We start from the raw sequence: 25836 nt of genomic DNA on the forward strand, positions 1-25836 counted from the left end.
AGAGAGGAAAGCACTGCCATCAGAAACTGGAAGCCACAGAACAGGGAACACAGACCAGAAGATGCCAGCCACGTGCCTTCTCATGTGCAGACATCTGTCTTTCATGAGTCAGGGTGTCTTTATCTGCTTGTGTTAGTTTGGACATTTTATGGGCTTAGAATTGTAAACTTATAACTTAATAAATTCCCTTTTTAAAAGCCATTCCATTTCTTATATATTGTGTTCTGGCAGTTTTCACAAACTAATACAGACATCTTTAGCTATTCGGGTCTCCTTCCCTTCTAAATAAATGTGATAACTTACTTTTCCTAGTCTTCAGAGAAGTTTGTTGGGATTTTGATGAGTATTGCATTGCAACTGTAGACCAGTTTGGGTATAAGTGACATCTTAATGACATTCAGCCTTCCTATTCATGAGCATTCCATTTATTTAGATTGTTTTGTGTTTCTTTTAGCAATGTTTTGTAGTTCTCTGTATACAAGTCCATTCTTTTGGCCACTATTTTCAGTGGAGTTTTTACCTTAATTATCTCGTCAGTTAGGTCATTGCTTGTGTATAGAAACATTACTGATTTTTTTTTTTTTATTAATCTTGTATCCTGCTGCTTTGCTGAATTTTTAACTCAAATAGCTTTATTATAGGTTTCTCGGAGTTTTCCAAGTATATGATCATGTCATCTGTAAATAATGCAAGTTTTACTTCTTCCTTTCCTATTTGGATGTGTTTTATTTCGTTCTCCTGTCTAATCACTCCAACTAGGACTTGTAGTACAATGTTGAATAAAAATGGTGATAATAGGCATCCTTGTCTCTTTCCTGATCTTAGAGAGTAAGCTGTGAATCTCTCACCATTGAGTATGATGCTGGCTATAGGTTTTTAAATATGCCCATTGTATTGAGAAAACTCCTTCCTTTTAAAGTGTTTTTATCAGGAAATGATGCTGAATTTTGTTGAAGGCTTATTCAGCATCAATCAGTATGATCATGTTATTTTTCCCTTTTGATTTGTTAATGTGCTGTATTATGTTGATTAATGTCCTTGTGTTGAGCCACCCTTGCATTTCTGGTATAAACCCCACTTAATTGTGCTATATAATTCTTTTAATGTATAGTTGGATTTGATTTGCTAGTATTTGGTACAGAATTTTTTGCATTTATGCTCATTAGGGAGATTGGTCTATAATTTTCCTTTCTTGTAGTGTCTTTATCCAATTTTGGTATTAGAGTGTTGTTAGCTTCATAAAAGAAGTTAGGTAGCATTCCTTTTCCCTCAGATTTTTGGAAGAGTTTGAGCAGGATCAGTGTTCTTTTTTAAATATTTGGTAAAATTCTCCTGTGAAGCTGTCTGGTCTTGGGCCTTTCTTTGTTGGAGGATTTTTGATAACTGATTTAATCTCTTTATTTGTAATTGGTGTGTTGAGATCATCAGTTTCTTCTTGAGGCAGTATAGGTAGTTCATGTGTTTCTCAAAATTTGTTCATTTCACCTGAGTTGTCTAGTTTGTTGGCATATGGGATTGTTCATAGTATCCTCTTAAGATTTTTAAAATTTCTTCAGATCCATTTTAATGACCCTCCTCTCATTTCTGATTTTGTTTACTTGCATCCTCTCTCTTTTTTTCTCTTTGTCGTTCTAGCTAGGTGTCCATCAGTTTCATTGATTTTCTCAAAGAAACAACCTGATTTTGTGGATTGTTTCTTTTTGTTGTTGTTGTTCCCCAATTGATTTATTTCTGCTGTATTCTTTGTTATTTTTCTTCTTTTTGCTTTGGAGTCAATTTGCAGATTGCTTTTCTTGTGCTTTCAAGACTTTCTGCTTCTCTTCAACATCTGACATTTTGATTAGTATGTGTCTTGCAGTAGGTGTATTTGGGTTCTTTTGTGTCTGGGTTCATTGGGCCTTTTTGATTTGCATATTTATGTCTTTCATACAGATTGGAAAGATTTCCTCAGTTATATCTTCAACTAACCTTCCCAGCCTTTTACCTCTTCTCTTCTCTTTCTGGGACACCAGTATTTCTTATACTGGTACCCCTTTTGTTGTCCATCTTTTTCCTAAGATCCAATTTCATTTTATCTATCTTTCTTCCCATTTGTTCCTCTCTGTGCTATAGTTCAATGTTCTGTCTTCTAGCTCACTTTTTTTCCTTCTGCTTCTTTGAATCTGCTATCATGTGTCTGTAGTATATTTCTAATGTGGCCTACTGTATCTTTCATCTCTGTGAAATCTTTTTTTTTCTATTTAATCTTTTGAATTCTTCTTTATGTTCTAGTGTCTTCCTGATATCTTTATTTCTTTATAAATACTTTTGTGTACTTGGTCATTATTCTCTGTCCCCTCCAGTATTTTGATTTTGTTCTTTGACTGAACCATTTCTGCCTGGATTTTCTCATGCTTTATGATTTTCTATTGCATTCGGGCATTTGAATATCTTAATAAGGTTATTTTGCAGGTGTGTTTCCTTCACTCATCTAAGGTTTTGTATTTTACTTGGTTTTGCATTGAAGGTTCCCTTTTGTGCTTAGTTTCTCAGTACTTCCCCACCAAACTAAGGCCCAGATTTCATGTAGGGGGTACAATTTTACTTGAGGTTCTTTTAAAAGCTAGGCAGGTATGCATGGGTAATTCAGTGGCAGAAGCCTTGCCCGCTATGTGAGAGACCCTGGTTCAACTCCCAGGGCATGTACTTCCCCCAAAATCCCACCAGCAATAGTAGGCCCCAAAGTCAGAAGAAGACACCCCAAGATATATTGGGAATGAACTCAGGCTGGTGTCAACAAAGGGAAAGAAGATTAAAAAAAAGGAAGCTATATATTAAAAGTATATAAATAAAAACAAAATACCAATAATTACTTAAAAATACAGAAAAGATGTGTTTAAAACAAAACAAAAAACTGGGCAGATCCTGAGGTTTTCCAGACAGCACTTACTGCTTCTCCCAGCAGGTGGCACTACTGAGGCACTTTCTCTCCTTGGGCCCATCCCTCCCCAGCTGCAGCAGCTGGCTGGGAAATGGTGTGCACGATGGGGAGGGCTGCTCTCCATGCATGGCAGTGGGACGGTCGGATGCACTGGACGGTTTAGACAGTCGCAGTGCCCAGCAGAGCAGCTGATTGCAGGGCCTGGCAGTTCCACCATTCATGAAGCCCGACAGGATGGTATTTGCAGCACCCAGTGGGTCAACTGATCCCAGCGCTTGGGGGCATGGCTTTTCACAGTGGACATTTAGGCACATCTCTGGTCTTCCCACAGGGCACTGCCGGCTGGAGAACAAAGCAGGGAATTTTCTCCTGCCAGCAGCTGAAACAGGCTGGAGTGGAGGGATGTTCTGCTCCTTTGGAACTCTACTTCCCTACACTCCACTGCCTGGCCTCAGTGGGGGTCATAGCCACCAGACACCCTGGTCTCTCCATCCTAATCTCCCTTCCTCTTTCCTCCCTATAAAATATTTAAGACCCTCTTTAATCACTCTTCCTCCAGGACTGCAGTCCTGTTATTTTTTTTCCCCATCCCCTGTCTTGTTCTGTGGAACCTATCCTGCTCTTCCATCTTCCCAGAAGTCCTCATCCATTATATTTTGAGTAGTTCTTCAGTATTTTGAAATCATTGCCCTTCTAACTTGATGATATATAGAACAGCATAATTTCAAACTAGAAGATCCCTTAGAGTTTTTCTTTTGTCTAAATCTCATTTTACAGAGAAGGAAATGAAAGCCCAGAGAGAGTATGAGATTTGTCCTAAGAGATGGTAAATGAAACTGTGGGAATATTTGTATCATCAAGAGGAAAAATGTCAAATGAGAAGAAAAGTGGGCTAAAAACGACTCGAGTTATACTTTTATTAAAAGTGTGACTAGAGGATATACATGTCTCTCAGTGTGACTTTTCTTTTTATGTTTGGCATATGGCAAACGAGCAATGTCTCTTAATGGGAAACGAAGGGTATAGACTACAGATAAAATGTCTATTATAGAAACTCAGAAGGTGAGCGTGGAGCTAGATGATTCAGAGGGGTCATTGGCATCTTTGCTTAAAAACGTATCTGGGCAGAGTGTTATTGAGGTCTTTATTAATAAATTATCTGAGTAATAGGAGATTTGATTCACGTTTTAACTTGTTGAAATCATTTTGAGGAGCAGTACCGACATTCCCAGTGTCCTTCACCCCCAAATTAGGTTTCTCTTGTGACTGCTTTTACTCCCCCATGCTTCTTTTCTGCAGCTTTGAGAAGCTTTCCTTCTAGATCAGGGATTCTCAAACTGACTGCACAAGAGAGCCTAAAAATGTAAATGTCCTGATCCCATCCATAGAAATTCTGATTTACTCGATCCGCAGGGGATGGGGTAAGGGACACTTACAATAGAATTGATCTATTTCCCTTGTGATTCATGGTTGAGAACCACTAAAATGTGCTCCTAGACTTAAAAAAATAATAATTTACAAAACAGTGTTTGGATACGGTGACCAAATAACATGATGGGGTGACCAAATAACACAGGTTGCTAGTCACTTACTTCAACCCTGGAGATGTCACATAAAGAAGAGCCTCCTTGAACTTAACATATAAACAATGAGAGGCTCCAGGGGAGAGAAAAGAAATGTCATTTCTTAGGATGAGAGGTAAACAACAGCCTAGAGTGGAAGAGTGCCAGGTGCCACAGACTCGTGAACTTATTCATTCATTCATTTATTTACTCATTCAATAAATATATATGCAGTGTACAGGGTACCAGGTACTGTTCTAGGTGTTAGGACCATGGTAATGGAGCAAACAAAATCCTCTGTCATGGACCTTGCATTCTAGTGGAGAGGTTTTATAATAAATAATGCATATATGTGTGTGTGTATACATCAAGTGGTATAATTGTAATGAAAAATAAAGCAGGGAAAACAGTTATATGGTGATTAAGGAGTGCTGTTTAAATAAAGTGGTCAAGGAAGTCTCTCAGATAAGGCAAGTATTGAGCAGAAACCTGAAAGAAGTGAAGTGCAAGCCACACAGATATTTGAGGCACAAATGGAAGCTATGTGCAAAAGCCCTGAGGCAGGTTCTTTCATGGCATTTTGAAAAAAGGAGACAGTGTGGCTGAAGTGAAATAAGGGGAGATTGAAAGGAGATAACGTGATTTTGTTAGGTTTCCAGCAAGAATGGTAGAAGAACGCATACAAGTGTGTCCAGAGCATTTTTGTGAGGAAATTGGCAGGGGAGGTGCAAGGGAGTTTTTAATTTTGTTTTAAAAGATAGCCAATATGATAGCATACTTGATGAAAATAAGAACAATCTAGTAGTGAGGGAACAGCAGGTGAGGAAGAGATAATACTGAGTTGAAAGAAGACAGTTGGTATAGTGAGGGATTGGATCCAATGTAAAACGGAAGGTACCGACCTGGACGCAAAGGAAGTTTGTTCATAATGATAGGAGGGAAGGCAGAGAGTACAGGTACAAGTGCCACTTACGCTGTCGCGTGTGGACGTTCTCTTTCTCTGACAGATGGCCTTTGTTTTCTCAGTGACATGAGAGTCATGGTCTTAGAAGCAGAGAGCAAATTAGTGATACGTAGGATTGCCTTGGAAACAGGATAGACCTATCAGCGGCTAGTAGTCTTCATAACGTTAGGGTCATACTCTTGTCAGTCTCTACTACATCACACACAGAAGCTTACGTATCCAACAAGTCTCCTCCATGATTGGCTTTTTGTGTGTGGCGGGTACATAGTCCAGGAATCAACCCCGGGTCTCCCACATGGGATCCATGATTGGCTTTTGATTTGTTGATTCAATTTTATAAAAATGGCTTCAGGAGATCCTCCACTCAGAAGTCACACTGTTTAAGATTCTTCTTTTACTTAAGCATAGGAATAATGTCTGAAGAATTTGCTGGTATCACTTTTTATATGTTTTAAAGATTTTTTAGCAGCAGTAGTTAGTCCTCCTCTAGAAACTATTTTAGCATATATAGACACACGCACACATATATATATATACACACACACACTATGTATTCTTTCATATTTGTTAGAACTGAAATTTTATGACCAATATATTTTCAACTGCAGTGAGCAATATGGTACAGAAATTCTTCCAGATGATCTCATCTCTCTACAGAAGCTAACAACATTGTAACGGGATGTAGAATACTATATCATTGCAGTTTTAAAGAATAGATTATTCTGATTAAAATTAAAAGTAACAGCTGCAAATCATTTCTCAGATTCAGACCATGGAGAATAAATTTATCAGCTGCATTTTTGGAGTGGAATATTGAGAGAAACAAAAGGGCTGCTAAAGTAATAGCACTTTCAAATTGTAATGATTCCTTTAGTCTTGGGTATCTTTTTTTTTTTTTTTTTTTGCATGAGTAGGCACCAGGAATCAAACCTGGGTCTCTGGCATGGCAGGCAAGAACTCTGCCTGCTGAGCCACCGTGGCCGCCCATTGGGTATCATTTTTGAAATTTGCATTTGTAATATAACATTTTGGAATATGTTTCTAATAGGGAACATAATCATATCCAATCAATCACAGTTGGCCAGTATATGTGAAGACACCCACCCTGATAACGTTGAGACCTCTACAAATAGACTGAGCTGTGAAGTGTTATTCTTCCATAGTGTCATGGAAACACAACGTTATCTTCATTTGCAAAATGAGATAATAGTAGGTACCCCTTGTGAATGTTGGAATGAAATGTGGTAATCTTTTTTGAACTCTAATCTCCACATTTATAGATCACAGTATTCCTGTCAAGGAGACATTGTTTTTATGCCTATTTTACTGATGAGAAACAGATTTAGGTAGGTTGTATGACCTGCTCATTGCCTTTAGGCATTAAATCCAAATGTCTTTCCAATATATTCTAATGCAGTGGTTCTCAAACTTAGTGGTCTCAAGACCTCTTTACCCTCTTCAAAACTATTGATGACCCCAAAGGGCTTTTGTCTATTTGGGTTATGACTATCAATATTTACCATGTTATATGTTATAACAGATGCATTTAAGATGTGTTAATTATTTGAAAGTAATCTATCAGGCTAACATAAACAGTTTTATGAAAGCTTGTGTAAATGTAGTTGTCCTAACACACTGAAAGCAGATTGCAATTGAAAGTAAATCTAGCACTTGAAAACAGATCTGACGTGACTCTAATTTGAACATTCAGTGCAGTTTGTTTTCTTGTTTAATCGCAAGCTGCCACAACAATTAGTGCACGATAGCCGGGTCAGGGGCTCACAGTACATGTGAGGAGGGGGAATACCAGATTCTCTCAAGTCCATCACTCGGATTGCAGCTGGATACCTTTAATGAGGGGTCACGGGAGCCAGGTCCTATGTGGCGTTTAGCGGGGAGGTTCCAGAACTGAGGGTGGGAGGCTCTGGTCACACTTCTGTGGAGAGAGTCAGAGCTGGTGTGAGCTTCTTCACAGCACCATTGCTGAAGTGGGGAATCAGTATCACCATCTGGTTGGTATCAAGCCAGTCCATATCATTCCTTCACACAAATGTCTAATTATCATTTACATTACACTGCCAAAATATATTGTGCTCAGTTTGTTTACTTTCCATTTGTGGCCAACATGTTTATAATATTTTTTTCTAAAGTTGTTTGCAATGTTTTTTAGAGATTCAAGGTCATTAATACATTGCATTATACAACAAATCTGTATCTTTAAAGAAAAATACTGAGTAAGATGGCATCGTTTTACATTTTTAAAAATCTAATGTCTAGTTGAATAGAAGATAGCTAGATTCTCGTAACTGCTTCTTCATTCAGTCACAATATGCGAAGAAGCCTTGATCATGCTTTTAGGACTTCTCCTCATGGGAGAGTGATCTGGATTATTTAACTTTGCTTCGGGATCTGGACCTTCAGGTAAACAGTTTGATGTAATTTTGCTGCCAACTGGTTCATGCTTGCACCCGCAGCCACATGGAAGCCACACTTCTACCTGCTTTTAAGCCCTATGATTGCATTGCCAAATGAACATTGCAGTTAAATCAAGCAAGTTAGTAGGTTTACTTATGGCACTCACCCTGATAGTTCCAAAGGTGCCAAATAGGAACTCAACATTGAGAGTGAATGTGTCTTGGAGACATGGCATTGAAGTCTCACAGACACATCTTGATCTGTGATGGTGTTCCGATGTCTTGGGTAGAAGCTGTCTGCATCAGATGCCATCTGCTTCGGGGATTCTAGCGTCAGTTTTAGCTTCAAGACCAAAGTGGGAGTAACCTTCTAAGGGCTTGGAGCATATTTTAGTTGTTATGTACAAACTACAGGGCCAATGCCCTGTAGTTTTCTGCTGTAGCATTGGTCAGTAAGACTTGATAAGGTCCTTCCCATGTAGGTTCTAAAGCAATCTTTCATTGGTGTGTCTCTTCCAGTATATCAAGGCTCTGGGTTGAACGTCTTGTAGAGCAATTTCACATTGTAATAGTTTGGAATCTATTATAGTAGGAGAAGTAATAAGACTCAGGGGTTTTCCCCTTTTGATTTTATAAGAGGATAGCCAGTGTTTGCCTGATGGGATAAATCTTACAGCCATCAAGGCTAAGGGAACAACCTTAGGTCAAGGTAGAGAGGGGGATTCAGATAATTTAGCTAATTTACATGTTACGATACCATTTGTTCTTTCTACCACTCCTAATATTGAGGATCTTGTGGACAGTGAAACTTTTGATTGATAGGTCAAATTTTGCAAAGTTCTTTGATTATAGTTCTAGTAAATTGGGAGCCTCTATGACTTGGGAGGATAGGAGAAATTCTCCAGGTAAGAAAAACAAGTCTAGTAGATATTTTAGCTACTGAGAGGTCTTGTGATAAAGAAAAGCTTCTATCCATCCAGAAAATAGACATATGATAACAAGGACATATTCAGGTATCATAGAAGGGGGTAGCTGTATTAAGTCTATTTGAAGATATTGAAGAGGGCCCTATCAGTTGAGGTACTAGACCATGTCCCATCTTTCACTTTTAATGTATTTTTTGTTTTTTTACATGGGCGGGCACCAGGAATCAAACCCGAGTCTCCGGCATGGCAGGTGAGAACTCTGCCTGCTGAGCCACCGTGGCCCACCCCCCACCTTTACACTTTTACCAGAGTTATGTTGACAAGTTGAATATGACTTACATACTTATCTTGCTTCTCATTTAAAATTCTTTTGTTTCTCCTTTTTCTGAAGGTGAAGTTTTGAGCTTTGACCCGCAAGCACTTTCAGTAAAGCATCAGGGTAAAGCAAGCTAAGAAACAAGGAAATTTGGTTGTTTATTGGCATGTAGCATTTTTTATGGGTAACTAAAATTATGATTAATAGTACCATACAGTTGTCTATTATGCAGATCAGTATTAGGCCATATCATGGTCGGTGATAACATTGTCAAATCTGTAGTATTTTATATAATATCTAAATCTTTACATCAATAAAAAATTTACTCATGCAAATTTCACCAACAGTAGGTTAGAAAATCCCTTTTAATTTGACAACACTTCCCATGCAACTCATAACATATCAAATGAGCCTAACTATTTCCAGTACCACTCTTTTTATCAGGTGAAAGAACAAATCCTTTGTGAGTTTCAAGGGGGCTCTTGGGAAAATCCCAAAGACAGTTTGAAGTTTATTTTTCACTCTAAATATTCTTTATTGTGAAATATAGCATATATGCAAAAAGCAATAAATGTCAAAGTACATTGTAACAAGTAGTTTTAGAACAGATTTCGCAGTTTGATAAGGGTTACGGTTGCATAATTTTAAGTTTTTCCTTCTTCCTGCTCCAAGACACTGGAGACTAAAAAAAGTCATATAATGATTCAGCAGTCATACTCCTTTGTTGAATCCTATCTTCTTTGTTTTAACTCCTCCTTCTCCTCTGACCCTTCTCCCAGTCTTGAGGGGAATTTAGGCTATGCCCATTTTAACAATTTTCATGCTTGGAAAGTGGTTTTTATAAAAGGGGTTTGAGACAGGGGGATGGAACTAGTTGGTATTCTTGGATAGGCTGTACCCTCTGGATTTCAGAAGTTATCTGGCCTAGTAACCCATCTGGAATTCACAGGTTTCTGGAAAGTAATCTTAGCGCGTGAAACTTTTATAGAATCCCAGATGGAGCCCTAGATGTTCTTTAGGGTTAACAGAAATGGTTTTGGTTGGGATTTGGCAAACCAAGGTAACTAGCAGTATCTAGCTGAAGCTTGCATAAGAGTAGCCTCTAGAATAGCCTCTTGATTCTATTTGAATTTTCTTAGCCACTGACACCTTAATTTGTTAACATTTCTTTTCCCCCTTTTGGTCCAGAAGGCACTGTTGATCCCATGGTGCCAGGGCCAGGCTCATTCCTGGGAGTCATGTCCCATGTTGCCAGGGAGACTTTCATCCCTGGATGTCATGTCCCATGTAGAGGGGAGGGCAGCACTTGCAGAGTTGGGAGGGAGGCCACTTCTGAGAAAAGAGGTTTTCTGAAAGTAACTCTTAGGCATAATTATAGATAGACTTAGCTTCTCTGCTATAGAAATAAGTTTCATAAGAGCAGGCCTCAAGATTAAGGGCTTGACCTATTGAAATGGGAGCTCCTAATATTTGGGAGAGTATCCTGGGTTTCCCAGGTGGGAAAGTTTAATAGTTCCATATTTTGTCTCCAGTCCCTTAAGGGACTTTGCCAATACTTTTGAATATCCAGATATTACATTAAGCTTTAGAAAATTACTAGGCCATGTTCCTGTTTTGGACTCCATGTGAAACACATTAACTCTTGAAATAAAGTTTGTCACAGTAATGACTCAATTTTTTTGTTTTTCTTCCTTTTAAATGTCTAGTACGTATAATAGTAGCTTATTTGATAATTAAACCTGTATAAATTAAGGATAACCGTACCCAATTAGAATAAAATTTTATGTTTGTATCGTACTTAACATTGATAACTCAGAAGAGACAGCTATTTTTATTTAACTTGCAAAATTAAACTATTTTTATTTCCCAAAAGGTTTTTCTGAATTGTGTGCGTGGGAATTTGTAAGGCATTTGGATACGAGTAGTCTTTCTACATTGGAAGTATTAGAAGTTCTGTGACCTTAATTGTTGGGACTTCAGGAGTATTAATTTATAAATGAGCCTTTGTTTTTCTTTAAGCAATATGAATAGAACTCTTTTAAGGATTTTATATGTTAATTTTGTATTACCATCTGGAGGAAGGAAAATACACATCTAGCATAATGGTAGATACAAATTGAGAGCCTGTAGCTTTGATTAAAAATATTTCAGCCATGTATCAGACATAAGGACACAGAGACATAGAAATCCAAAACTCACTGGCTTATATAAAAGAGCTGGCTTTCTTTCTTTGTGCCCCTCTTTATACAGGTATACCTTGGGCCTGAGGCAGATCCAGGCAGACATAGGGGAACTTCCATCAATGATAAGTATGAGTTGGAGGGCAGTGGAGTGGGCATTGTGTACAATTTATGAATAAATCCTGGGAGCAGTCATCATGCCATGGTTGGGGAGTGTCGCAATTTCATGTAGGAAATGAGAATCAGGGCCGCCACCTTCAGCCATGCTGTGTTGCAGTGCACTATCCAGAAAGGCAATGGCAATGTGTACTCCACTGTTGCCTTTGCCTTTCTGGATAAAGTAATGTTCAGCAAGTACACCATCTGTGGTGGCCCTCGTGACGGGGAAGAGGAGGACGCACAGGCACTTTTGAATTGTATGGTTACAACCCATGAGGGCCTTGGGAGACACACCTGGACTTCCTTAAAATGTTTGGCAAGTGGGCCAACGGGGCTTTAATCTCCATTAATAAGAAGAGGCTGATAGTATACCTTGTAATTGCACAATACAGCTACCACCTCTGGCCTTACCTCATCTGATCCAGGTTTGGGTTCTCTAGGAACAAGATGCAACCTTCTTCAGAGAAGATTATGTTTATGACTAGCAAGGCAAGACAGGACCTTTGCTTTTAGTTAGTGTCTTTCCTCTTGGCAGTTCTTAACTTACATTTTCAAGGGTTCATTAAAGTCAGAGAATCAAACTCTAATACAACCTTGCTATGAGATCTTTTCTTAAATCCCTAATATCTAGGTGAGTTTTTGGTATGGAGAAAAGGACGATTTGAGGTTGTATCAAAAATATTCCTTATAACATATTGTGGGGGGAAATATTTGAAACTCTAACATCTGATGAGAGAGTTGTGTGCATATCTTATGAAAAATCTCCACTCTCCATAATGAGATAACAATTTAAGTAACTGTAACGTGGGCAGCAGGACTTGAAAGCTTTCATGGGAGAGATGATTCTCTTTTCCAATAATCATTTGAAAAGATGGTGAACATCATTCACCACCAAGGCAATATAAATTAAACACTCAAGGTGATTCTACTTCATACCCTCTTGAAGGCTATAATAAAAATACTGCAGCAATTACAGGTGAGAATGTCTAGAAACTAAGATCATCATACATTGCTGATGGGATTCTGAAATGTTTCCTTTACTCAGGTTAGGCTTCTTTCAGCGCTTTTGTATATATTGCAACCAAAGAGATTTATTGGGTATAAATGTGTCCGGAGGTGTGTAATAGGATGCTTGTATACTTTTTCTTTGGACCAGGAAACATTTTTATGCTCCATTACTAATGCTTTGAACATCTACAGGTTAGAGAAGATGAAGATGTTTCCTAAAAGAATAAGAGAACAGAAATGAGACTGTACTCTCTTGGGCCTGAAAATCATCCAGGGAAACACAGAGCAGGTGAAGGTTCCTCACTCAGGGACGGATGCAGTGGAAGGCAGTGGGGTAGGCAGAATTTAAGATAAAGCCTGGGAACAGTGATCATGGTTTGGTGGGGGATGCTACGTGGGGTATGGGAGGGGGATTATGCAATGCTATCACCTTCATCCATACTGTGTGCAGTGCCCTGCTCAGGAAAGTGCCTGTTAAGTGGACTGTACTGTAATTGGCATTTCTCTGGGCAGAGTAATGTTCATCGAGTGCAATGATCATGATGGTTCTAGCAGCAGGGATGGGATTGGAATCCCAGGTACTCTTGAACTCCTTCCCTTGAACGCAGGAGGACATTAGAAATCACCTGCTACTCAGACAAACTGAAGAAGTTTAAGCTATAACTATGGCCAGTTGGCCAATGCAGGTTATTCCCAACTAATAGGAAGAGGATATCCCAGTAGATCTACTTCATCTCCTGATGTAAGTAGAAAAGAAAGCATCCGGTCCAGGCTTTGAGTTCTCCAGGAACAATTTGCAACCTTCTTCATAGGTGTCATGAAAGAATATCATTAGTGCATATCCAGCAATTGTGGTTTAAATGAAAATGTTAAAAGGGTGAATGGGGATGTTTTCCTTTAGAATGTGTCTCTCCTTGCAATCCTCAACCCCTCTTTTCAGCAGCCATTATACTGAGAGAAATAAGTGCTGTAATTATGATTTGGGAAAATTTGTTCCGAGTTCTAATTTAACCTTGCCATGAGGTCTTCTTAAATCCCTAACATTTAGAGTACTTTCGGTAAGGAGAAAAGAACCGTTTCACCTTGTATCAAGAATTCCTGGGGGGAACAAAAACTTACACAGGGAGAAAATGCTTGCAAATGTAATTTCTGATAAGAGGGCTGTATGCATATTATATGAAGAATTCATACACATCAATAAAGAGAATTCAGATTAACTAATTAAAAAATGTGGGAAAGCAGATTAACAGACATTTCACCAAGAAGGTAGGCAACTGTCCAATAAGCACACGAAAAATGGTCAACATCATTAATCACCAGAGAGAGATAAATTAGACATACAATGTGAGTCCTCTTCTCAACCACATGAAGGATATAATCACAAAGAAAAATTATAATGTGCTGGTGAGGATATGTAGAAAAAGAACAGTCACACATGGCTGTGGAATTCCGAAATGATCCTCGCATCAGGGTTGGATTTCTTCCAGTGCTGTCCTGTGTATTGCAACTGAATGGATTTATAGGGTACAGATGATGAGTGTGTAGGAGGGTTTGTTTGTTACCTTTGGGGAGAAACAAACAGTTTTCAGTGTTTCATTCCTTATATCTTGAGTAACTATATTTGTAGAAAGTTGAACTCATTCCTAAAAAAAAAAAGGCAGAGAAAACATGAGCAGTCTTGTTTTCTCCTTTGGTCCTTAGAGAAATATCCAGAAAAACATAGAGCAAGTAAGGGCAGTAGAGTGGACATTGTGTAAAATTTATGGCTAAATCCTGGGAGCAGTCATCATGCCGTGATTTTCATATTCTAGCTGTGTCATATGAATGGAATCATACACTATATGTTTCTTTTTATCTGACTTATTTCATTCAACATGATGTCTTCAAGCTTCATCTAGGCTGTAACATATCAGAACTGCGCTTATTTTTAGGACTGAGTAACATTCCATTGTATGGATGTACCACATTTTGTTTATCCCTTCATCTGCTGATGGACCTTTGGGTTGCTTTCCACTTTAGGGCTACTGTGAATAATTGTCCTGTGAACAAAGATGTAAAAATATCTACTCAGAGAGAGTGCATACCTAAAAGTAGGATTACTGGGTGGGTCATATCGTAGTAGACTGTTTAACGTTTTGAGAAACAACCAACCTGTTCTCCACAGTGGCTGTACCATTTTGCATTCCCACTAACGGTGCATGAAGATTCCTATTTCTCTGCATCCTCATTAGCATTTGTTATTTTCTGTTGTTGTTGTTGCTGCTTTTTAATAGCCATTCTGGTGGTCTTGAGGTGATATCCCATTGGGGTTTTGATTTGCCTTGATTGCTAAGTATGTTGAACTTCTTTTCACATGCTGATTTTCCATTTGTATTTTGTCCTTGGAGAAATGGCTATTTAAGCCCATTACCGATTTTTAAATTGGTTTTTTTTTTCTTTATGTTGGTGATATCCATGAATTTTTGAATCAGTTCTTCAATTATTACAAAATGCCCTGCTGATAGTTAATTTGATTTGTGTTGAATCTAGAGAGCAGCTTGGAAAAAATTGGTATCTTAACAATATTTTTTCCTATTCATAACCAAGGTAATAGATCCATTTATTTAGATCTCCATATGTATTTAGAGTTTGATATTAAGAACAACAGTCATTTTTCTGGAATGTCATATTAGTTTTTTTCTTGGAATGGAATGAAAATGTGAGAAAAGTCAACAATTCTATAACATGGGGCCTCTTTATCTTTATCTGAAACGATCCTCTTAACAGGGTTGGGTTTCTTCCAGTGCTTTTCTCAGATGGCTTTTAAAAAGAATGAATTTATCTTCTGATATGAGCATAGATGCCATATTCAGCTGTCTTTTCAGTTCCTCAGAAAAGGAATGTTATTTTAAACATAGATGTCTGAACAGCATGTAAGTGTATTTCTAGTAATTTTATGGGTTTTTAAAATTTAGTTTGTATATTGTTATTATCATATTTTATTGCATGAGTCATACCAGTGGATAAGGAATTGCAAGATTAAAAGAAATGATTTGCTAATATATACTAAGCACCATGGTGACAGATTAATGAGCATGAATTAAATGTTACTAACCTTTTTATTGTTGTTTTTATTAATAAAATTGAACAGTTATAATATATGGGAAGAAAGATTGTTGGCAATGGAAGAAAATTTCAAGATATCCTTGAAAAGAAATAGTAAAAATTATTTTCTCTTTTTTGTTAAAATCAACTTTTCATCGAAATGTACTGTTATCTGACCATAACTTGCATTCTGAGATCTCTGCCTTTCCTGTAATACGGTGGGAAGGATCTAGCTCCCAGCCTGTCTAGTGGTGACCAAGTGGAATAATCCTACATCTGAAACGTTAGTCACTGGAATGTTTTGTGTTTATGGAAAACCAATTTAGTAATGAGAGTTAATTTTATTTAATTGAAAGAATTACTAAAATGTCTTATTTCCTGATACTAATGCAAATGAGCATAGCAGATGAACTTGACATAAGTAATTACAGACATTTTCTATATGGAAATTTATGTGATTATGTAATAGCTCTGCTTCCATGTTGCTCTCTAGGAACCAAAAGTATCTTAATACATTTCCACATAAGTCCACAAGATAAATCTTTGCTTCAATTAATAAAAGATTTACATGATGCAGGTATATCATTAGAGTCAAATGAGAAAATCCACATCAAAGCTTCATGTACATTTCTTTCCAAGTAAGTCACTGATACTCTTAGACCTATTCCTACTAGTACTCCAACCTGTTATTCTACACGTGCTCCTTCCTATTCTCTCAGTGGCACTGCCCTTCTCTTTCCTGGGGTCTCCACCCTTACTTCCTCCCTTTCTTATGCTTATTCTTCTCCAGTTTATCTTTTTTTGGCATGGAACAAGTAAATAATAATTTCCATAAAACTAAATATTATTGACTATTCTGTTTATTTACAGTACTTAAGGACCAACAGAGCACTTTGTGGTAGAGAATTAACAGTTGCACATATGAAATGTTCTTGTAGTTTTCATCGACTATTTAAATTTTTACACCACAAACTTTTGTCTACATGTTTGCCATCACTGTGTCTGCTCAATAACATGGTATTAATGGTTGCATTACAGTTAAATCATATATTTTGGCACAAGTCTGTGCCAGTACCTCTTTTTGTCTTTATATTGAGGGTCTTCTTGGGTTATCACTGCACAAGAGTCAAACATCAAAGTTTTGAAGGTCACAAACCTTTGTTAAGCTGCAATCCAAGCAGTCAGTTGGCTAGAATCCTCAAGATAAACCTTTGATACGGGTTGATTGTACTTTCCATATGATGCCACATGTTTTTTGTGACTAATAAGCTAATCTGTCTGAAAGCCCAAAGCGCGTTGTATGTATGTTGAGGAAACATTTCGCAAATGTTTATCATTTTTATTTTTTGCATTATCATCTTTACTACTATTACTGCTAATATTACTCTTATTACTATCCTTATTGTTCATACTAATAGCAGGCAGGTTCATGATCACCTGCTACTAAATAGAGATTTCTCAAGCTTTTGGAGTTAACTGGCAGGTATGTCATTTCACAAGCTATTTAAATGTATCGGTAGTGTTCTGTTTACTTGTCACTTCAAATGCAGTATTTTTTTAGCATAACTGAAGAAATAAAGCAGTGATCTTAGAGGAAATATTTCATCAGTTCCTAAAAAGACCTTCTGCTCTACATCCTAATTTTCATCTTCTTTTGATCTTTCAGCAACATTTATCCCCTGCAAGCAAATATATACCTGATTCAATTTTATATCCTGAGCCAAGGTGGGTTGAATCATTTTTAATATAAAAAGGAAACACTGCCCTGATTGGACAACATCTGTACTCCTCAGAATAATCCGTGGATATGCACACTGAGATAACTATTCATTTACTTATTTATATACATTTCAACATCTATACCTATAGTGGATATATTGAGGGGTGGGTTTCTAGATGTGACTTAAATATGTGTAGATATTTCCTCCTAAGATTCAAATTTGCAAAGTATGATTTTGTTCTATTCCAGTGTCTTCTATACAACGGATGGATTTCAGTCTCCAGTAGATTTTCACACGTTGACTCATTCAAACCTGAAGACAGTTCCTGGTGTAGAAGTGATAATAGTTTCATTCTCACACATATGTTGCATGAGTTGACTAAGATCTTTAGAAGCCACAAAGCACAGGGCCTCCCAGTAAGTAATTGTTGATTAAGTATTAACTGAAATAATAATGTTTGCTTCTCAATAATAAAATTAAAGGTTATTATTATTATCTTTTATTAACTGATAGGAAAACTTGGACCTGAAGAGATTAAACTATTTTTTGGTTTCTCAGGTGATTTTGCAATTTACGTGTTCAATATGAGAAAAACTCATAATTTGCCATTATATAACAAGTAAAAACAGGCAATTATTTAAAATGATGCATTTAATAAAATCTTATAGTTTTCTAGTTCAAATCCCAGTTTAGTCACTGGCATCTACCTGAGTGTTATGAGTGACAATATTTTTATATTTGTGAATCTGTACTTTTGTATTTGTGAATCTATAATGAATGTGTTGAAGGGAGGTTTATGGGTGTCAAATTATTTTTTTCATCTAAAAACAGTCTTACTTCTCGGCCTTTTTACTAAGATCGAGTATAAAACATGATCAACACCACAGAGTTTTCTCTTGTCCATTGAACTCTGCACAACTATGGCAGTCATCGTAAACTTACACAAAGGAAAAAAAAACAGAAACACCTGGAAAAAGTTTTTAGCAGTTAATAAAGGATGGACCATGAAAGCCAAGAAGAGTTACAGGTCATTAGGTACTAAATAAGGGCAATAAAATAGTGCAGGATAATCTTTGCTAGTAAGATGGAATTTTAACAGATATATTTGGGGTTGGTAAGAACTTTCTGGATAGAAATGAGATTGTCATTAATGACGAATTACTGATTTAGTGCTTCTCTGTTCCAAAATCATGCAGTTTGCCTGTTCTGCATAAATGGATCTGGGCCCTTTCAGTATTCTTCCTTTCCCAGTGGGGAAGATAGTAAATTTGGTCAGTAGAGTTGATGGGGAAACATTGCGGGATGAATTGAACAAGTGTTGCTTACTTGTTCCTGAGTGCCAGCTCAGTAGGCTCCTGCAGCATCAGCAGCTTCCCCAGCCGTGGGTTCCTCCACTGGGGCCCAGCTTGTGAAGAACAAGCGTCTTATTCTGAGCCTGACCCAGCGGCACGCATTGATCAGCAGTAGACAGCAATCAGTAGCTTACCCAACACCCCTCTACCGTGGGCTTATTGCTACATGCCACCAGGGACTAATTTTCCCTGGATCACTAGAGAAGATTATTCTTGCAAGTTCTGGAGGTTGTATTTCCAGCATATTCTGCTAGCTCTTCATTTTAGCATCTTACCAGCCATTCAAGGAGCTAAAGTTGTGCACTCCTTAATGAGGTCTGAATATCTGCCCTGAGGATGAGGGAAGCAGGACCCTCCTGCTTCCTTGTGCACTGTATCTTAGCCCTAGACATAGTGCCTGTCACATTATAGAAGTTTAAATCTGCTCTTCAATGTTATATTTGGTATTTGTGCATTCTTATAGAGTTCTCCTTACGTCCTACTAGCAAATCCTTAATTGTTTCATACCCTTTTCAGTTAATAATTCTTTATATTATACATTCCCTGTTGAAATGTATGTGTGTCTACTCCCTCCTGAATGGATATAGGATGTAATGAGGTCGGGGGAACTTGTAAATTTCTCCTCTCTGAGAGATTAAGTCTGGCTGCTCCTAATATTTCCAAGCCATATCTATGACTACTTTTAAAGAGTAGTTGGGAAAGAGGGGAAAAAATGGCACCTGGGCTGATGGTTGACACTTAGGGGCATTTGCTTTATTGTTGAGTATTTGGTTTTTCGTTGGAGTGTTTGAACTTACAATCCAAGGAAATGCTTTGTGTTATGAGAGAAGTATCTACTTAGAGAAATTGGTACTTAGTACCTTTTCTCAATTTAAGAAATTCTGATAAAGGGTTTGAAGTATTTTGAATGATTTTTTCTTCCAGATGATGTTTCTTGGACCAAGATCCAGTACAGAATTGAGCATTGTGGTGTAGAGGTTTAGAAGTCCGGGAGACTTTTGGAATGACTAGGAGAGAGAATCTTCTTTGCTCTCTTAAGTGAAATGCATGTCTTCTGTGGCTGTTGCTTCTGCTGTGCAGCCTCCATCTCTGACCAGAGGATGTCCAAGGCAAGGCTCACAGGTAACATTAAGGAAGGTCCAAATTGGGAAGAGCATCCTGTCCATCTTTCTTCCAACCAACCTTCATCCAACGTGCAGTATCTAAATGTGAGTGCCTCCTTTTTTATTGTATTTTATTACATTCAGTGGTATTTCATTAGAAGAGGACTGTAACACATTTAGGAAAGATGGTGGAAAATACGCAGTGGTGAAGTTTGAACTGTGCCTTAGGAGTTTGTGTTGTGAGCCGGAGTTTGTTGTTAAAGACAGCCCTCAGACTTACTGGAAATCCCAATATATATTCAATAAAGTGTGGGGAATCAAGGCATTTGTGGGAGATGAATTTTTGTTGTTGTTGTTTTTCCTCTCAAAGAGAGAGATTATTGAAGATTGGGGATCTATGGGACACCCAGAAGGAATTTCTTTCTACTCTATCTTTTTTTTTTTTATTTTTCTGCTGAAAAATAATATAATATTTTTATTAATTAACTGGCAGACACACTTTTATAATAGCTTTTCCTTACATATTTTGGCTGCAAACTTTTGATACCTGTTCATATGAGTGCAATTTTTGTAATATTTTCTACCTAGAGAGTAGATAGACAACTATTTCTTCCAGCGTGGTTGATTAAAGTTTTTTATTATTGATGCATAAATCATGCAACCTCTCCCACAGACATATGGATTGTTTACTACAGATCTATGCCCCACAAACACATAAATTGTATATGCTCATGCAAAATAAATATTGTCTGGTGTACACTTCATATTCCTGATGCAGGAGTGGATTTCCATCTTGACCAGGCATCGATGAGCATTGAATTCTTCTGCTAACAATTTCACATGTCTGATTTTCGGAAGAATTTTCCATAGACTAACTTCTGGCTCTGTACATCTCAAACCTTGTTTTTATTTTTTTCTCCCAATATCCACCTACCTCTGGTGTAGAGACAATACGACCATTCATTTATTTCATCCTAAGACCTCTGGCCTGCATCGTTGCTTGGTGAGTCAACATACCCTTGGAAGGGTAATCCTGGAAGCTATTCCTATACAGAAATAGTTAGCAATACCTTAATTATCTATGGATGTGACTGCAGACTACATAATTCTATTCCACTAAATCTAAGTTAACTGTATCCCTGATGCAACTATCTGGAACCCCTTAAATGTTCATCTGATGGGAGGGAAAGTATATCTGCATGGAAGATGGGATGGACTTTATTTTCCACTCTATCTTACTTTGCTTCTCATTGGCAAGAATCTTAAGCATTATGTTTTCATAAAAACAACCTCATATAACATTTTTCACAAGTATTCCCAGAATCTGGTCCCCTTATTCATAAAACTTGCTGGTCTTAGTATTGATATTTTCCCGTGCACTCCCTTTAATGTAGCTCCAGGCTCAGTTTGTCTAGGGAAATTCATGCACCTAGAGTGCACCACTAAGAATGGAAATACGGGAAAACATGCTTATGGTGGTATCTCCCAGGAAAGGTTCAGAAAACACAGGAACTAAGAGGAATAAAAGGTCGTATCTTGGGTTTATGGTTCTTGTGAATCACTCCTGGTATATGTAAAGGTTTCTTTTCATTCCAGATTTAGAGTGTTCAATGTATCATCTGCCCTCATCATCCAAGATCCCCCTCTGACTCTTCTCTGCCTGGGTGTTTTCACTGCTTATTCTGTGGTTCTGCAGTTGAGGTATGGAATTCGCAAAGATGACCGGGCTGAGTGGTGGCAGAAAGCTGTAGTAGAGATGAATGGAATGGCACTTTCTATTTAGTAGCTGACTTTGGGAGAATGCAACTCATTTTTATTGTATGCTTGCTATATTAAGATGCTGTTCAGAGAGATGATACAAGCAAGAATTCTAAGTCCCAAAGGGAAAGTGAAAAGGAGGGAAAGCTTATGTTCTGTCAGACCTGTCTCCTTAATCACATAGCAGGTGAGGAGATAGGCACTCTCAGAGTGTTAGAAAATAAAGGGCAGTGAAATGGTTGTTTTCTAGGTAATGAACATAAGCAACTGGCCCCTCATGGAGTGAGAACATTGAGTTATTACTGAAATGGTGTGACTGGGGCTGTGGGTAAGGCAGGGCTGACATTGTCAGCCATGCTGTGTACAGTGCCCACTCCAAAAGGGGCCATTCATGGGAATGGAAATACAAAGAAACCTTTTTGAGTGAAGTAGGATGGATTACGTACAACATCTGTGGTGACCCTGGAGGCAAGATTGTGGCACCTGTACAAAGGAGCCATTGGAACTCTTCTTGGAATTGTAGAAAACATGTTCAGTGCTGGACCAACTCAGAAGTGCCTACAGAGCTTTCTATGGTTTGAATCTATGGCATGAGGGCCCCTGGAAAAAAATGTCATTTGTAATTCTTCAGGGATTTTTATCACTCACTTAAAAAAGGAGCTTGAACCAATGTGAAAGCATAGCAAAATGGTCATTTTGCTCTTTTCTATCTTCCATATATTTATCCTCTGTAAAACCCAATTTCCCTTTTTTAAATTACCTTTTTTTTTTTTGGCATGGGCAGGCACGGGGAAGCAGGCGAGAACTCAGTCACCGTGGCCTGCCCTAAGTTTACTTTTAATCCTATATGAAGTTACAGATTTACTAGGTAAATTAGGGATATGTAAAGGATGGCAGAAACACTGTGCAGACTTCTTGTTAATTGATGGGCTGGGAGGGCTGAGATTGCTCAGGTCTTATGGATAAATTCTGGGTATAGGTCATCTGCCTTGGTTCGGGAGATGTAATGAAGGCTGCATTGGGAGCACTGGATATTATCACCATCTTCACCACACTGTGTGCAGTGCCTTGCTCAGGAAGGCACAGTTGATTATTTAGACTACAATATTAACTGTGCCTTCTGAGTAAAGTAATGCTCATCTAGGATAACTTCCAGGGTCACCTTGAAGATTGGAGTGGGTTCCCACACAGAGCTGCCCTGCTTTCAACCGTGGTACTCATCCTTCAGTGCAGAAAATTCAGGGAATTTTCTGAATGAAGTCTTTAAAGGCCAAGACTTAGCAACCGAGTTTCTATATACTTTTTAAATTTGAATTTTGGAAATTTCTTCATATGGAGTTTTATATTCTTGTTCTTGGCAGTGGTGATGTGTTTTTTCTTTCTCCTCTGGTCATTTCATTGTTTATACTTTGGTATTTGTTTTGTGTGTGTGTGTATAGATATATCTATATGTGCATCTATATCTATACACATAGAAGTATATATATATACACTTTTATTTATGAAATGCTCCTTGATTTTGGATTTTGTTTGTATAACCTGTGGGCTTTCTTTCGATCTTGGGTTGCCTGACTCTGTGACTGTTAATACATGTTTTTAGCTGTGGTGTTTCCTTAACTTAAAAAAAAAGGTTTAATTTGTTATTGTTTTCTTATCACTAGTTATTTCATTCTGTTTGCATTTGATTTTCTTCTGTGTGGCGTTTGATTTAATTTTTAGTTACTATCTTGGTCAATTGATTAATAAGTTGATGCATTAATTTTAATCAATGTATTTATTCATTTAACTCCTTTTTTTCTTCCTGTTCTTATTTAGCAGCTTATCTGTTTAATTCCTTTAATACTTTAATGGTGATGATACATGTAGGGTTTTAATTCTTCTATTGTTTTTTCTAATGTGTGTGTGTGTACATGTGCTTGCTGGTTTGGGATTACTCATTAAATGTTACCACATTTTTCTTTATTTTTCTTAGGCATATTGGGTTTGGGGATTTTGGGGGATAATTTTTCCATATATCCTAGTGTTAGTATAATGGAAATAACACACTAGCCATGCACCCAGTGAAGTTGCTTATTTCACGTAACACTTCTCATAATTTAACACTCTTTTTTTGGATTGTTTTTCCACCATTATGTGTTCTGTGAATAATGGTAAGTTTAACTTTTTTAACTTTCCCTGTTAGGGATTTTATATTCTTGCCTAGGCTAACCTTTTCACTGTTGAGCAAATGCAGCGGTAGCATGACTACAGCAATTTGTCTGTCATCTGATTAGCCACTATGGTCAAGGAAGCATTGTGAGATCAAATTTGCATGTTTTCCTATATAATTCAGTAGTTTCTGAGAATAATATACACGTATTTCACCACTGAAGTGTTGCAAATATTCTAGGGATAATGATTGTATATGATATGTTTCATGAAGATTGAATTATTTATCAATGTGTATTTATTTCTTTGCCTGATGGGTAAAAGAAGCATTCAGTAATATTTAGTGTTGTTCAATGCTTCTGCCTTTCCTGCTCTTTCTCCTGACCCTGTCCTCCTTCTGTCTTCCCTCCTCCTCCTCCCCCTCCTCCTTCTCTGCTTCCTCCTCCTTCTCATACTGCTTCTCCATTTTCTTTTCCTTCTCCCTCTTCTTCTTCCTACATTCCCATATTCCTGTCCTCCCACTTCTCCCAACCCCTCATCATATTCCTCTATCACTGAAACAATTATTACTGTTACTCACTTGTTTAGTAAAACTGAAAAGAAGTTCATTGTATGATGAGTAAGAGAACATATTGAGTCTAAATGCCTTCCTTTCATGTTTTCCTTCTTGATTTTAGTAGTCTATCTGCCTGGGCCTCAAAGGCATCTAGGAATCAAAACATCACACCTCAGTATCTAGATGGAATTGCTCAAAGTTGATACATGCAGGCCGGGTAGCCACTTGTACAGAGGAAATCCTCAGGTGTATTAAGCTACTAAATATGGCAATGAATGGGTGGGTGTTAATCTTCACTAATAACAAGGAGCTGGGCAAGTGAACCCCTTGTCTGTTAGGATTGCCTGAAGAGGAACTCACAGATCATTAATGAACTTGTCTTGATGTGTGTGCAGGTTGTGTAGTGATAAGAGAATCGATGTGTGTCTTTTTCTTCTTTTAGATAACAGAGGTAATTTAAATGTATTGGGTCTTAGAATGCAGAAAACAATTCTGCATTAAAATATTCTTAATGTTACATGACGTGAGACTATGAAGATGAAATATTTTTCACAAATCTGTATAAAGTACGCTTCTTGATAAATATGTATGTATTAAGACATTTTGAAAATTAGCGTCATTTCTACTCTTATTCTCATTATAGAGCTAAAATTTTGCGTGCTTCATTTCAAATAAGTGTTTTGCCTTAAAAGAAACATCCAAAAATGCAGTACAAATGAGCTGTGTTTTCACCAAGACTTTGCTGTAGACACTTTTTAAACAGATCAGCCATTCTTATAGATGTGGGTAAGTATCTCATTGTGGTTTGAATTTTCATGTGATCATTTGCCATCATTATACCATCTAGTGAAGTGTCTGTTCAAATCTTTGATCTCTTTTATATTGGGCCGCTTATTTTTTTTTATTTTGAGTTTTGGAACTCTTTTTTATTTATGGATGCAGAAATTTTTATCAAATATTATACTAATACTCCTGATCTATGGATTACGTCCTCTCTCTAAATATTGTACTTCCAAACTGGTATTGTATATCCTGGTGTTTTGGTTTGGTAAGCTGATAAAATGCAGTATTCCAGAAACGGACTGGTTTTCAACAGTGGGGATTTATTAATTTACAATTTATAGTTCCTTGGCCATAAAAGTATCCAACTCAAGGTATCACCAAGATGATACCCGGACTCTGAAGACAGGCTTCCGGCATCTGGGGGTCTTCTGACGCATAGCAAGTCACATGGCAGTGCCTGCGGGCTCTTCTCTCTCAGGTTTCATTGCTTTTACCTTCTTGCTTCAGTGGCTCTTTCTCTCAGCTTCTCTGGTGCTCTTCTTAATTTCATCTCTTGGCTTCTTTGTAGCTTCTATCGTCTTAAAAAGGGCTCCAGAAGGAGGATTAAAGCCCACCTGGAATGGGGTGGGTCACATCTCAATTGAAATAACCTAACTAAAGGTGTCCCATATAATAGCTCAGCACCCACAGAAATAGATTAAAAGAACATGGCCTTCTCTGGAGGCCATACAACTTCAAACTACCACACATGGGTAGTTTGTTTCTGGTTTCAGTCTTCGGCGTATGGATAACCAAATGTCCTAACACGATTGGTTGGAAAGACTGTCTTTCTCCTAGTAAATTGTCTTTGCAGTCACTTACAATCAATGTGATGGTCTGTTT

General features: G+C 37.7%; 1 long non-coding RNA gene across 5 annotated transcripts in view; it reads left to right on the plus strand.

Annotated features, from left to right (window-relative positions):
• LOC143670407 (uncharacterized) overlaps positions 1 to 25836 on the plus strand; it is a 76107-nt gene that overhangs the window by 46594 nt on the left and 3677 nt on the right. For 3 of the 5 annotated variants that reach the window (XR_013169348.1, XR_013169352.1, XR_013169349.1), the window contains 6 exons: positions 17200 to 17258; positions 17503 to 17670; positions 19531 to 19814; positions 20655 to 20712; positions 21306 to 21410; positions 24815 to 24957. This is a non-coding gene — a long non-coding RNA (uncharacterized LOC143670407). Of the gene's footprint in view, positions 1 to 17199; positions 17259 to 17502; positions 17671 to 19530; positions 19815 to 20487; positions 20713 to 21305; positions 21411 to 24814; positions 24958 to 25836 lie in introns of all 5 variants that reach the window. The other 2 variants (XR_013169351.1, XR_013169350.1) reach the window with 2 other exon arrangements.

This window comes from Tamandua tetradactyla, chromosome X, assembly GCF_023851605.1.
Source record: "Tamandua tetradactyla isolate mTamTet1 chromosome X, mTamTet1.pri, whole genome shotgun sequence".
Taxonomy (NCBI): domain Eukaryota; kingdom Metazoa; phylum Chordata; class Mammalia; order Pilosa; family Myrmecophagidae; genus Tamandua; species Tamandua tetradactyla.